Raw genomic sequence first — 16,184 nt, forward strand, 5'->3', positions numbered from 1 at the left:
GACAGGTTTGTAGCCCCTCCAGATAGGTTATATGATTTAGATATACTAATTAAGGGTGACATACAGATCACCATTCGAGTAATTGTCTGGGAGAATTTAACTTTGTCTTCTGCCATTGTTCTAGCAGAAGTCAATTGGCCCCCACTATTTGACCAACATTCCCACAGGGTGAGAATGTAATACTTCTTTCATTTTCTGCTCTTGTCCCTGAAGAAGTCGAACAAGATTATGCAGCAGAATTGGCTCATGCACTAGCCTCTGCTTTACACTGCAATCATATTGGCTGGGATAAGGAATCTCCTTCTCGTGTGATACCAATAAGAGCCAGCCCGCAATTTCAACTACAATACCCCATTAAACGGGATGCTAAAGCATTTGTAAGAGAAATTCTCTCTCAACTGAAGTACCAGGGAGTAATTGAGCCCTGTGTCTCTCAAAAGAATAACCACATTTTTGTGTTTGGAAACCGGATCATTCATATCGCATAGTCTTAGACTATAGAGATTTAAACAGTCATACACACACTTTTGCAATACAAAATACACTCAATACGACACTAATAAATAGTCCGTAAAAAAAATATAACAACCTAGAATATTTCCGATGGCTTTTTCAGTTAGAATTTAGAGCCTCAAAGCAGAGATTAGATTGCTGTCTCGGCGTTTGGCTTTCAACGTCACTCCTAATGATCTATAAGAACAGTCCAGGCTGCCCACATTGGGTCAATTCTACATGACATTGACCCTGATGCTTTATACTATGTTCATGATATCTATCGCACGCACGATGAGTTAAATACACACTTGGTCAGAGTGTATTGCATTATATTGGAATATACTGAAATTGGCTATAAATTCAACTTTAAGAAATATAATATAGCATTCCTAAGTGTCCTTTTCTTCGATTATGAACTAACACTTGGCATATTCAGACTTGACAATCTACATACATGCTTGCACCCACATACACATTTGCACCCACATACACATTGACAAAAAGATGCATTGATGCCACCAAATGCTTAACACAGACACACAAGAGCAAACAAGCATGAACACACAAACACATCAGCATACACGTGTTTGCATGCACCCTTAAGCACGTACACAAAAGCATGCACATCCTGGTTCACTTTCAGGCTTGCAAAACCCTCAGACACGCACCCCCCCCCCCCTCCTCCCCCATGCCGCCCCCCCTCCACCCCACACACACACACGCTATATATCTGTGAAATGCTGAGTCTGGGGTCTTCACCTGTAAGACTGGACAATGGAAAACTACCTGAAAGAGAAACATATGAAACAATATGTAAAAAAAACTTGCGAAAACAGTTGATAAAAGTATTCCATCACAATGACCTACCGTGTATTAAAGATTTTGTTTTGTGTTGCGTAGATGACTTGGTGCTCACTAGGGTATGAAGCTTTGTATCCCACTGAAGCATTACAAATGGAGATTAAAAGTTCTCAGATGCAATCAATTATTGGACCCCCACGATCTGGAAGCAGAGACTGGCATTTTAAAACACGTTGTGCACGTGCTTTCCCACTGCATGGAACGCTATTATGATAAATGCACCCATGCGGCTCCATCCATCACTAGCTGACCTGCTTTTAGCTTTCAAAAAGATTCCCCGTTGGTCTTTCACTGTTTCTCTCCTTCACTCTTTTCTTCTTTATTTGTTTCATATTTGAGGAGGCGTGAGGTAAGCACCTGCTGTCTTTTTACCGAAAAGTTCACATCTTGTAGTTTGGCGGTGAGCCTGGACGTAATATAGCTGCTCCTAAACAGCGTGGCATTAATGGCCATTAATAGCAGATCATGAATAGCTAAAAGTCTGATAATGTAATTACTATTTGCTTAGAATATCACCTAGGGTGTGAATTGAGTCACTGAGTGCTGCCACACAAGTTGATGGAAAAACATGTTTTTTTGTTTATTCAACCGTGAATCATGGTCAGTGTTCATTTCCATCACATTTGTAATAGAAAAGGTACCGATCAAAGAATCAACACAATTGATGATCAGATGGATATAGGACTCTCCCAAATTCCTTTAGAGGAAGCAAAGATGTTTAAATGAGACCTGGATCCTCTTCATTGTTGTCAAAAAGCATGAGCACCCGTGGTCAGTGTCAAACTCTGCTTTTGCCCTCCATCCTTGTCTTTCTGTTAACAGGAGGAGACCTTTCCAGTATATTGTCTGATACTTTAAGCATCAACATTAACTAAAAGGGTATTCCTGTTTGGGACAATATGATGTATGTATTTGATGCTGGTGTGGCATAATGGTGTTTGTTAATGCAGCACTAATGTGTCTAGTACTTGGTGTGCTAGGATATCCTTTAGTATCCTATTATAAGACGCCGTATGTTAAACAAGACTGGAGTTCTGGCAATGTCACATAACTTGAAGTGGCCAATGAAGACTGGCGTAATGAGCAGCAAACCATGGTGTAAAAATGCACCACTGTACTCATATTTACTTATTTTATATTCCGTTAAAATACTTAACCTAACTTGTATACTATTTACTAGAGCTGGTTAAATTTTTTCTTACACTTTTGAATAAAGCAGACTTGGGAAATTGTGGTCTTTTTGAAATAGGCCAAAGTTTGCTAAATTCACTTGACCCCGCAATGTGTAATAAAAATCAGATCAACTTCCTATAACAATTCCCATATTGCTACAATTTTGTAGAGGATCTGCAAATCCACAGCAAAAAAAAAAAGAACCCAAAAAACAAAGCACGGGCTTTATGCTTTTTTCATTAAAACCCCCCAAGGTGGCCCAGGACCTGGGGGTACGGATGGTATTTTTGGGGGAAGGAAGTTTGTGGCTCCCCTCTCGGAGCCTCTGAGAGGCCTTTTGGATACAGTCCCCTGGGGCTGAGTAAAAAGAGAAGGTAGGAGGGCAAGCTTCCCCTTTCCCAGAGCCTAAATAGGTTCTAGGGAACCACCATCCCCTTGGGCCGAAATGCTTTAAAAAGGGGAGGGGGCATGCATCCACTTCACACATCCAAATTATTTCCTGCAGACCCCATCCCCCGAGGCTGAGTAATTATGTCAAGGTAGTGACCTGTGGTAACCCTGCTAGAGCATTATTAGGCCCTAGGTACTCCATCCTCTGGGTCGAAAGGCAAACAAAAAGCTTAAAAAGTCTCTGCGGACCGCATCCCCCAGGGCTGTAACACAAATTAAAAGGAAGGGGGCCTCCCTAAGCGTTTATAGGCCCCATGGACCCCATTCCCTGGGCCCACTCAGTGACTATGTCCCGGAAAGCCAACACCAGGGACATCAACACCCGGTATGCAGTAGGTTCACTGCCCGCAGCAATGTAGGCAGGAAAACATATTTTTTCTCCTGTCTAGGAGCAGCATTTTTTAATCTCTCGCCAGAACCAGACAGGAGCAAACATAAAAATCTGCTCCCCACCAGCAGTAGATTTAATCATGCTCGGGCCAGCTGGAAGCAGATGTGTTCTGTTTCCATGCCCACACTCCTGCTGGCAGGGAAACAGAACATATATTGCTACCGCCCAGATTGAGTATGCAAAAACAGCTGCTCCCTCTGGGTGGGAGGAATGCGTGGAGCCTGCTGTTGCCGAGGGGGCCCGCCCCATGGCCCACAACATTGTAATTGGTGGTTGTTTCCGTTTGACCACCAGGGGCACCCAACTGTATTTAAGGCATGCCCAAGGGGATGAAGTTCCCAGGGCCTATTAAGGCTTAGAGAGGGTGGACTGCACCTCTCTCTCCTTTTAATATGTGTTTTAGACCTGGGGGGATGGGTACAGCCCTATGCTACATTACCAAAGGCTGTGTGTGCATTAGGGTTGGCAGCCTTTGAGTGGGCAGACTGTGAGGGGGGTTTGGGTGCCTTTGAATGCGTTGACCAAGGAGACTGGCTGCATTCCAGTCCTTGTGGCTAACTTTGGCTGTGTGCAGCATGTGATTTGCTGCCTGTGAGAGGTAGGCCGTTGAACACCGGGGAATGCTGTGCACAGCATGGGATTTGGCCCTTTGACCAACCTCTTGTGCACACTGCCAAAGGCTGTGGACAGTGTGTGTTTGCCTGGCTTCAGTTGGGTTTGCCAGCCATACCCTGTGGCCAATTCCCTGTTGCACACAGCCAAAGGCCTTGTGCAGCATGAGGTTGGCTGCATGCGGAGAGGGTTTTTTTTGGCCACAGGGCCTAACCACTGGCCAGGCTCTGTGGCCAACCTCGCTAAATGGGCATGGCTGCTTGTGGGGAGGTTGGAAGCCTGACCTAGATACAGTGGCTGACGTTGGCTTCACATAAGGTAATTCACTGAAAAACCCAAAGGTTAAAGTAATTTTATAGTTTGGTGAAATGTTCAGTAATACTGTAACTGTTTAAATAAAAAAAAACAGAGACGTTCTGCAGTTATAGTTATAGTTATCTCTAGTATCTATAACTTGTACCCTAAGGTAACTCTAACTCGTACCCTCGCCATGCACTGCGAACTATCCCACACATTGCATCACACATGACATCCTCTGTGACATCATTGATAATATCACTGCAACGTTTGTAATGTAATTATTAGTAAGATAGCCATGCATGGTAGGGGCGCAAGTTATAGTTATTCAGTTCAAGATGCTGATCCCAACTTACATAGCCTTACACAACCAAGTACCAGCATGTATCAACCACTGCCTGAAATTCTACCAAACCTCCAGACACCTACACTCCGCCTCCCTCTGTCACATTCCCTGCCCTGCATCCGCTGAATCAACAGCGGAGGGCGCTTTTTCTCCTTCCTCACTCACTGAAAAATACTGGAATGACCTCCCCTTTCACCTCAAGACTTATTCCCTCTGCTTTTCAGAAAAGGACTCAAGACCTGGTAGTTCAACTGATCCCACAATAACAGCAGGGTGATTAGCCATGTTTTACAAGCCCTGTTTGATTGATCGATTGATTGATTGATTTGCCCTTAGGGTACAAGTTGTACCTGTTGAATTTATGTGTGTTTTAGTTTAAAATGTTACATTGTTACTGTACATTGCACCTAACTATAATGTTACTTTACCCTTTGTGTTTTTCAGTGAACATATACATGTATATTATATTATATATAGAAATAAACATATTTAGAAATGTAAGCTTACAAGTCGAAGGACTTTGCACCATTGTACATCAGCTGAATATAATCTGAGAAATGAAATATGAATTTTGCAAGCCATTCGTGGAGAAGTGTGGCTCACTGGTTAGAGGAGGCAGACCCTGATGCAGAGGTCAGACCCGGGACCAGGGTTCAATTCCTGACGCGGCAGGGTCTTGGGCTCAAAAATGTCCACGGACTCGATAATTCTCGCCTCGGTGCCTACTCGAATCATGGGTTCACACTCTGCAACACTGGGCAATAGCTTGCTTAATCTCCACTACGGCCCCACCGCGATGGGATGCCTGGTCTTCCCCTTGGGGAGGCCCAATAGGGGTTATCTCGCAGGGAAAGCCAGGACGGGTTCCCAAAGCAAGCGCTAAGAGACCTGCCGGTGATTTGGCGCTATATAAATCCAAATTAACATAACATAACATTCACTCACCCTTGCCTGAATATAAAAAGGCATTAGTAGGGAGTTTATTTTTTAAGAGTTTAATTCTACCATGCAAGGGGCCATGTTAACCTTTTAAGTCAAATTAGACATGTTGAAATAAAGATATTAATCTGAGAATAATACTCCCCTGAATGTCTGGTAAACAATGTACATATCAGTCCAGTGCTTCTTAATACATGTGAAACTTCAGGGTTCAGAATGGCTTTAAGATTAAGACATTGTCCTCTGACCATAAATGTATATATGCAGATATAACATTATAATAATACAAATATATTCCCTCTTGTAGGCAATGCTTTAAAGAGTTACACCTTGTTTTGCACAAGAACCATTTTTTGCATGTAGACGATTTCGCTAGTTCAACAGTCATGAATGTGTTTCGAATTACCATCAACTTTATCAACTTTATGATGCAAGTCACTAAGGTGTTTTCCCTCCTAGAGGAAATAAACTCATATAAGCCCTAACCTTATATCTGTGGAGGCATGTTTACAAAACAGAATACCCTTTTACTTGGTGACTTTAGGTTTCTCCTAACACTAATAAGTTGTGTGGGCTGTAAGACTTTGATACCTGAGTGAATTATTCACTAGACCACCTCTAAGGAAAGGTTGTACATTAATTGGAAATCATGCAACTGCTGATAACATGAAGAGAATCAGCAGTCATGGCTCTCTGTTGCAGCATATGACGTCTAGCCATAGCTCTTCACACCCTCTTTATTTTAGACTTTCTGACCCTTCCGAACCTGGGAGCAAAATGGTTTCTTAATATATCTTAATCATTTGTATCACTTATTCTTCCATAGACCGACAGTCAATATTGAGTTGGGAATTAGAAGTATCTCTTGATAAGCATCTCCATTTCCTGCATGTTAAAACACTATTTACAAACAAGGGGCCCGATTTATGAGAAACCAAAGCAGCCAGAGCTGTAAGTCATTTTGCTGCACTGCGCTGTGTTAGTTTTGAGTCCATGGGATGCAACATATTTATGACGTGTCTCATCTCTGTGCTATTCCCTGCGATGGTGCACAAAACTGCTGCCATGCGCTGCCGCAGACACCCTTGCACTATGGTGCAAGGATGCCTGGGTAATGGGGTATTGTTTTTGTGCAGGAAAGGGCACCTTCCAGCACAAAAACAATCGGTTGAGGTGATTTCCTCTTGCAGTGCATGCTGTAGAATGCAGCACTCACTGAAAGAGGAAAAAATTAAGAAGAAATGAAAAAAAAATTCCTGGTTGCACCTCGCTACCCCACCCCTTGGGATGGCTTGACATTCAAACGGATTTCCAGGTTTTACGGATTGCTTGTAAATCTGGAAATGCACCACTGGACATTGGTGCTGCATGGGAACACCCACAACAACACTCATGTCACAACCCTAACACAAAAAGTGTTGCATGAAAAGGGGTGATATTTACAAGCACACGTAAAGCCACACAGGATAATCTTACGTGTGCTTGTAAATATCACACAGCAGGTTGTGTCAACATGATATAAATAAGCCCTCAAGCTTTTTAAACGAGTGCGCCATGTTTGGTTTTGCTATCTGTTACCCGGTACACAAAGGACCCTATTTACGAGAAACGAATGCAGCGGGGTGCCGCAAGTCATTTTGCTGCACCGCACTGCTTTAGTTTTGTGGCTCAGGGAAGCAACATATTTACAACAACATGTTGCATCTCTGTGCTTTTCACTGTGCTGGCGCCCAAATTGCTACCATGCGCCGACTTAAACACCCTTGCACCATGGTGCAAGCATACCTGCATCGTAGGGAGATTTTATTTTTTTAGACGACTGCCTAGATGTATATACCTGTTTAAAATACCTGCCAGAGACCCCCGCTATCTTGGCTCTGTCCTGTATTATATCTCCTCCCTGCCTAATGATTTGAGCCAGCCATCTATTAGCTAACTCTCTTTTGTCCAGCCAAGCTAATAACTTACTTGTCGTATCTCCTATGTCGTAGATACAATGCTGGGTGGCTCAATACTGAGGTTCTAGCTGCCTCTTCAGCAACATCTTTATATTCTTTTTGCTTTATGGATAATTTATGTGCAGCAACAAGAGTATGGGAGGCCACCAACTCGGCTTCCAGTCACCTCTTTTTCTAACTCCACCAATTGCTAACGTTTCTCTTTTCTGTGACCTGCTACTGCTGCCACTCCACTACTCCGGATTACCACCTTATAGGCCTCCCAGAGAGTTACGTCCGATGTCACCGACTCATCATTTACAGCAAAATTATTTTGGGTGGCTTTCCCCAATTGTTCTCTGATCGTCGGCACTTTAAGATACCAAGGATTAAACACGATTTCGCGTCTGGTAGGCGGGGAACATCGCCATAGTACGTCACAATTGGGGAATGATCAGAAATACCCCTGGGAAGGAAGGAAGTCCCATCAAGCATAGGAAGCTGAGGGGCTTTACAGAAGAAATAATCTATACGGGACAGACCTCAGTGTACCCCAGAATGAAAAGTGCACTGTAAGGAGGTGGGATTACAGGTCCGCACACATCGATCAAGCCCAATGCCACTAAAAATTCAGCTAATAATTTATCAGACGGCTCTCCACTCCTGGGTGGCAGACGATCCAGTTCACCATGAAGAGCAGCATTACAGTCACCACACACCAGTACATCACCGTCTGGTAAGTTTAACATGTAAGGTTCCAGATCCACAAGCGTGATGGAATGAAGTCGGAGGGATACATAAAGGAGGTTACATTAAGGGATCTCCCCGCCCATTTGCCCCAACACTATAAAAAACCTGCCCAGTGGATCCCGGGTAATTTGTTGTATTTGAAATGGGAGGGACTTCCGTACCAGAATACCCACCCCTCTGGACCCCCTTGTAAAACCAGCATGTGCCACCAATTTATATACCCATCTGTTAAGGGCACAATAGTAGGATATGGGTTTCCTGCAGCACAACCAGATCAGGGGCCTGTCGTTTCAAATATTGCAGTATAATTCCACTCTTGATTCGATCACCCAGGCCATTCACATTCCAAGAAAGCAATTTAGGGTGCCCACGTTGCGGGGTTGAACATTGTTCAACACTCATTTAACCTGTAATAAAGGGCACTGATACATGATGATTCACTGAGATGTGGTACTGACAAATCTTCCCGCACCTCCCCCTGTGGCAGCACCAAAATAATGAGTACCCAAGCAGACCAATATGGAAATCAACATTAAGGACGACCCAATATGCCATGAAAGAAGCCTCATCTGTAAAATTGTACTGAACACTTATACAAAGACTGCAACAACATCCAATAACAACCCCCTGTTCCCATCCCTACCTTGCCTCCCTGCAACGTGGATTTCAAACTTCCCACCCCCCACTTTTGCAGAGCTCCTGTAAACACCAATCAAAACTATTCTATGGAGGGAGACTTTACTCAGCCAAAGTACTCAAAAAGTTATACTACCATTCCCCCCAAAAAACTAATGGAGAAGCCCCTAGATACAGTGTTGCCTGAGCCCAGAGTCAGACCATACCGTACAGTTATGTATATTCCAATCGTCACCATGCCTAATAGTTACAGGTCAATGTAATACATTTATATCACCACCAGCCAATCTGCCAGTCCCCAAAGCAATTTGAAATAAAAGTGTAGGCAATCCCCCATTCCATCACACACTTTACAAACAGCACCCCCTCCCGAAAACCAATCAATAATCATCATGACTACGACTTGGCATGGGTCCATCACAGTTCAACCAGGCAAATCGGGTCTCTGCTGCAGGAAGGTGAGTCTACAGTCATTCACTTCTATTTCTTACAGTTCATTCCTGCTGACTGTCCAGTCTCTGCGCATGACTCGGAGAGGATCTCTGAGGAGCGCCAACTTTCAGGCCAGTCCCTTGTCTCCTCCGGCGTCTGGAAAAAACACGATTTCCCCTCTGCAAGCACCCTCAATTTAGCCGGAAAGAGCATTAAATAATTGAGGTCGTGATAACAGAGCGCCTGTTTGCCTTCAAGGAAAGATCTGCGCCTCTGTTGTACTTTGTAGGTAAAATCTGGAAAAAAGGTGATAGTAGAGTTCTCAAATTTAAGTGGCGGGGCAGCCCTAGCCGTTTGAAGGTTTATATCTATAACACAAAAATGAAATCTCCTCGCCAATATGGATTGTGGAGGGGCACCAGGTCTTGGGGGGACCCTGGCACATGTTGTGCCCGTTCCACAGAGAAATACTTTGAGAGGGACCGGGGATGTAGGTGTTTTTCTATCAATTCTTCCATGAACAAATCCGCAGCCTGCCCTTCTGACATTTCTGGAACCCCCAAAATGCGCATGTTGTTCCTTCGTGCTCGTCCTTCGTAGTCTTCCAATTTAGCCTCAAAGTGCAATTCTTGGGCCTGTAGTCGCTTTACTGATACTTCAAGGGACTTTGTTGAAGTTTGGTGGGTTTTCACTGAATCTTCAGTTTCTTTGACCTGTCTCCCACTTTGCGAAGGTTGGCATTTATGAGGGTAATTTCTGTTGTAACCGAGTCAATCTTGTGCTCCAGCGCCGAGCGCACCCCTGGATAGCCTGCATAATGTCAGCAAGAGACGGGCCCTCTGCAGTGGCGTGCTGCTTCACTTCCATCTCAACTTGCTTCTCCTCTGTTGCGTCAACTTTGGAGCTGGCAAATTTAGAAAGTTTCCCCAAGCTGGATTGCCTGGAGCCTTTATTGGTGGCCATGCCCTCGAATCCTCTATCGGTTATAGTAGCTAGGTGCGGGTTGATGGGGCACATATACTGGGGCCTGGTGCCAACAATGAGGTAAGAAAGTTAAAGTAATACATTTTTCACGACAAGCCCCCACTGGACTGTACTGCCACAATATGTGAAGAAGATATAAGGCATGTACCCCAAACAGTCTCTGCCCAGTGCCTCTGTATCATGGGTTCAAAAAAGAATCCAGGTCAGCCGCAATCTATCTGTGTCAGTCAGTGATGCTGGGCCCCGTGTCTTTCAAGAGACTGGTATCTTCTGATTAGTGAGCCGTTTTGTTTTTTGTGTTGTAGTGTAGTTCCTATATTCCCAATAGGCCCTGCTCATTGGAATAATATATCCTATAGATGTGACGTAGGACTTATGTCTACTAGGTCTCTATCAAATATATTAAACTTAATTGTGAGTGCCAGCTAGCTCAGAGGTCACTAGAAACTTTCTCGAATTCACAAGAAGGGATTAGTTTCTGACAACCGCATAAACATCAATCGATCAATCAATCACGTCAGTTGTATAGCGCACTACTCACCCGGGAGGGTCTCAAGGCGCTGGGGGAGGGGAAAGTTACTGCTCGAACAGCCAGGTCTTGAGCTGCTTCCTGAAGGTGAGGTGGTCTTGGGTTCGCCGAAGGTGGGTGGGGAGGGAGTTCCACGTCTTCGCTGCCAGGTAGGAGAAGGATCTTCCTCCGGCGGTGGCTCTGCGGATGCGTGGTATGGTGGCGAGTGCGTGGCCGGTCGATCGTAGCTGGCGGGTGGGCGTGTAGAAGGTCATGCGGTCGTTGAGGTACTTGGGGCCCAGGTAGTGGAGAGCTTTGTGTGCGTGGGTGAGGAGTCTGAACGTAATTCTCTTGCTGACAGGGAGCCAGTGCAGGTCTCTCAGGTGTCCGGTGATGTGGCTGTGTCGGGGGATGTCGAGGATGAGTCGGGCGGAGGCGTTCTGGATGCGTTAGAGTCTTTTTTGGAGTTTTGCTGTGGTTCCGGCGTAGAGGGTGTTCCCGTAGTCCAGTCGGCTGGTGACGAGTGCCTGGGTGACAGTGTTCCTGGTTTCCGTGGGGATCCATCTGAAGATCTTGCGGAGCATGCGCAGGGTGTTGTAGCACGAGGATGAGATGGCGTTGACTTGTCTGGTCATTGTCAGGGAGGAGTCCAGGATGAAGCCAGGTTGCGTGCGTGGTCCCTAGGTTTGGGAGTGGTGCCCAGGAGTTGTCCCAGGCGGAGGGTGATGATCCCAGGATGAGGACTTCCGTCTTGTCCGAGTTCAGTTTAAGGCGTTCCTCATCCAGTCGGCGACGTTTTTCATCCTTTCGTGTAGGTTGGCTCTGGCGGTGGTGGGGTCACTGGTGAGGGAGAGGATGAGCTGGGTGTCGTCGGCGTAGGAGATGATGTTGAGGTTGTTCTGGCGTGCGATGGACGCGAGGGGGCTCATATAGACGTTGAAGAGGGTTGGGCTGAGTGAGGATCCTTGTGGTACGCCGCAGATGACTTCGGTGGCCTCGGATCTGAACAGAGGGAGGCGGACTCTGTGGGTTCTTCCAGTGAGGAACGAGATGATCCATTCCAGCGCTTTTTCTCGAATTCCGATGTTGCTGAGGCGCTTCACTAGAGTTCGGTGGCAGACGGTGTTGAATGCCGCAGAGAGGTCCAGAAGGATGAGGGCCGCTGTTTCCCCATTGTCGATCAGGGTTCTGATGTCGTCGGTGGCTGCGATCAGGGCGGTCTCGGTGCTGTGGTTAGCCCGAAACCCGGACTGCGAGGGGTCGAGGGATCCGTTCGTCTCGAGGAAGGCGGCCAGCTGTTTGTTGACGGTCTTTTCGATGACTTTGGCCGGAAAAGGAAGGAGCGAGATGGGACGGTAGTTCTTGAGGTCGGTGGGGTCCTCCGTTGGTTTCTTCAGGAGGGCGGTCAGCTCGGCGTGCTTCCAGCACTCCAGGAAGGTGGCTGTGTGAAAGGAGGAGTTTATGGTGTCTCGGAGATGGGGTGCGATGGTGGCGTTGGCTTTGTTGAAGACGTGGTGTGGGCACGGGTCGGTTGGTGATCCGGAGTGGATGGAGTTCATCGTGCGGGTGGTGTCTTCGGTGCTGATCGGGGTCCAGTTGCAGAGGGTGGTGGTGGCGGGCGTTGGTTCGGTGGTAGGTTGCATGGTCTGTGCGTCGAAGCTGTTGTGTATGTCGGCGATCTTGCGGTGGAAGAACGAGGCGAGTGAGTTGCAGAGGTCTTGCGAGGGAGTGATGTTGTTGTTTCCAGCCTGGGGTTAGAGAACTCTTTGACGATGCTGAAGAGTTCCTTGCTGTCGTGGGTGTTGTTGTCCTGTCGTTCTTTGAGTGCCGTCTTCTTGGTGGCGCGGATCAGCTGATGGTGTTTGCGGATGGCGTGCTTGAGGGCGGTCCTGTTGTCCGTGGTGTGGTAAAGCCGCCAGGCTTTCTCGAGGGTACGGCAGTTCTTCTTGGACTCCTTGAGTTCATCGGTGAACCAGGGGGTTTTCTTGCTGCCGTGTCTGCTGGGAGGGTTCTTTAGTGGTGCGAGGTCATCGGCGCAGGCGGTCAGCCACTTGATGAGGTTGCTGGCTGCTTCGTTGGGGTCCGTTGTGCTGGTGGGAGTGTTCTGGCTGAGGGAGGCGGTGAGCTGCTCGGCAGTGATCTTGCTCCAGCATCGGCGGGGGACCTGTTGCGGGTGGTGGTGGGTCGTAGTTTTTTTGAAGCTGAAGTGGATGCAGCTGTGGTCGGTCCAGTGGAGTCCGGTGGCGTGGCTGAAGGAGATGTGCTTGCTGGATGAGAAGACTGGGTCAAGCGTGTGGCCGTAGTAGTATGTGGGGGTGTTCACTAGTTGCTTGAGTCAGAGGTTGGCGAGGTTGTCCAGTAGGGCAGTGGTGTTTCTGTTGTTGTTGTTCTCCAGGTGAAAGTTGAGGTCACCTAGGAGGATGTAGTTGGCGGAGGGAAGGGGGTGCGGGCTGATAAGTCTGCGATGTCTTCGCTGAATTGTGTGCGTGGTCCCAGTGGTCTGTAGATGAGGGTGCCGTGGAGGGTGGTCTTGGGGTCAGTGTATATCTGGAAGTGCAGGTGTTTGGCGGCGGTGAAGGTTTCGTTGGAGTTGGTTGAGATGCGGATGGTGTTCTTGTGTACGATGGCGATGCCTCCTCCCGTCTGGTTGACGCGGTCCTTGCGGGTGATCTTGTATCCATCCGGGATGGCTATGGCGATGTCGGGCGCTGAGGAGGCGTTCATCCAGGTTTCGGTGAGGAAGGCGACGTCCAGTGCTGTCGTGTCGAGCAGGTCCCAGAGTTCCTGGCGTGCCTGTGGATGGAGCGGGTGTTGAGCAGGATGCACTTCAGGTGGTTGCTGCTGGTGCAGGGCTTGGCGGTGGCCGTGCAGGTCCGGTAGCAGGAGAAACGGCAGGCTTGGCAGGCGAAGGGTCCGTGGGTGCGTCTCGGGGTGGCTTGTTAGCAGGCAGGGTTCCGGCCAGTGTTGAGTGCATTGAGTGTTGCGGTCGTAGGTCCGTCGGGTCATCTTGCTTCGGCGGGGCCAGGGGTCCTGGCACTGGGCGCGGTCCAGGCGCGGACGGGCGCAGACAGGCTTACCTTTGGCGCACCGTAGGTGCTCAATCGGTGCTCCCGCTGAGCGCGTCCGCTGCGCGGTCGCTCAGGGGGCATCATAAGTGACATGACAACTTTGTTTCATGAAGATAAAACTAATCTTCAGAGTCGTGGAAACAATAGATAGATATTTTACTCAGTCATATGTGCATGCTTCGTTTCATCAGAGGTGCAGAGAGATATAGAGAAACTGGCGTTTTCAATAAAAGTATTTATTGAACAGTCTTCTTTCTCATGCAGAAGAAATGAACTGCTACAATCGTAATACTGGCTGTAAAGTATAATGCATACAGCAAGAAGAGTATTATAAAATAATACTGTAAGAGCATGGTATGGTTTCTAAGCCATAAAATACATACATAAATAAATAAAGACTAAAAGTACTCAACTGGTGCTTCTAAAATACGCCTACCCCAATGTACATAATCTAAGTCTAGTACAAGGGAACAAGTAAGTGTGTTGTAGCATAAGTTTAGTATTCTTTTGCCAAGAATCTATCCAAGATTTCTCTTAGGGTCTAATCAGCTCCTTACCTTGGTTTAGAATGAAGGAGGTCAGCCTCAGGACGCGATTTCCCAACAACCCGCAAGGGTAGCTTGGAAACACTGGAGCTGGATTTCTCAGTAAGAGAAAAGACAGGGTCTCAGTGCGTTTGCTGGAGGGTCAGCTTCCTTCGGCACTTGCTGTAGCGAGATGCGTCGGGCAAGTAGATAGTCGAAATGCTCCAAACCACAGTGTTTTGGGAAACATCCTAAACAACGACTCCGGAACAACGAGTTACGGAGTCACGCAAGCCAAACAACGACTTGCCTGAACAGCGACTCAGCCTTAACCACATGCGTGGTTAAGGCTGGTTCGGTCTACTGTTCTGGCAGGGCGGAGTTCAGCTTCTGTCGTTGTTCAGGATGCAACGTAACTGATCTTGTTTGAGCCCTCCGTGTTTTTGGAGAACTACTGCCTCATGTGAAGCTTCCTACTTTAACCGCCTTTGGGCCCAACCACAGTCCATCGTCTCATCAAGCTGATGTTACCGCCCAAAGCAGTCAGTAGAAAAGAAACTCATCCCACGTAGCGTCGTTCGGGCCGGTCTCAAGCTAATCAGCGTGGCATGTAGGAAAAAGATCACCCTATTACATCCGTCATCCATGGCTGGTCATAATAAAGTACAAAGCAGAATCCGACATCCGCAGCGGAAATATGCCTAATGACCTTTCCTCCCATCACGAGTCCAGAGGAGCGTCGCAGAGGAAAAGGTAGGAGAGGTTGGGTTTTACTTATTAGGGTTTGAAGGTAATCATGTTTATAGAGCAGAGGAATTTGTTTTAAGAGGGCGGGGTGTTAATATGCAGGGGTAAGGAGGCTTTGGGATTCGTTTTATGTGTTTGTGGGTGATCGTGCTTGATTTTAGGGTATGGGAGAATTAGTTTAGTGTGTTTGGGTGAACGTGTTTATTTTTAGAGTGTAAGGAATTCGTTTTAAATGGGTGTTAGAATCGGGGTACTAGTTGGAAAGCAATTTTTTTAACACACATTCCTTTACAACGAAAAAATGTGGTAAAGGAATGTGTGGTAAAAAAAATATTGTGGTTTAGAGGAGGTCGTGGTTGCGACCTTGTTGTTAGGGAAGTCGTGGTTGGGGAACTCGTTGTTCCGACATACAACCCCGTGCGTTTGCTTGGGCAAGTGTGGGCATATTTATACCTTGAAGGTGCTGCGTTTGACGTAAAGGTGGACATAATAACGTCATCAAAGAGTCTCAGTTCTTTGAAAACTCCATGAGTTCTTGTGCAAATCAATATTCAAGCAAGGGGAAGTCCCTAACTGCTGAAGTTGAGTTTTCCAAGAAATCGTTGTAGATTTTTGGAACTAGTGGTAGTAGCCATGCCGTATTTGGACTGCATGAGCTATGTCTAAATATGGTTATGATTTCTATGCCTATATAAGGACAAGGTGATTTATACCTATAAAAGGGCATGAATTGGGAAAATTACACTAGGTTCCTAAAATGCTATACAACAGTGTTGGTGCCCCAAAAAGTAAATAAGGAGAGGCCACACAGCTCTGCTGGGAGAGGGGCACCGTGCTACCTCACAATGGCAGCCTTTATCGAAAAAACACCTCAAATATCCTGAAATGACTGGTGGTAGCAAAACTCACATTGGAGGTGTGAGAGAAACCTCCTGAGTTCCTTCCAACATCCAAGGCACCGTTAGAGGCTGAGTAATGGCGCTCGCTTGACTTCAGGTCTTCTTGTGTACCGGAGCCCACCTGGACCTGACGAA

This window comes from Lissotriton vulgaris, chromosome 2_1 (genome assembly GCF_964263255.1).
Source record: "Lissotriton vulgaris chromosome 2_1, aLisVul1.2, whole genome shotgun sequence".
NCBI lineage: Eukaryota > Metazoa > Chordata > Amphibia > Caudata > Salamandridae > Lissotriton > Lissotriton vulgaris.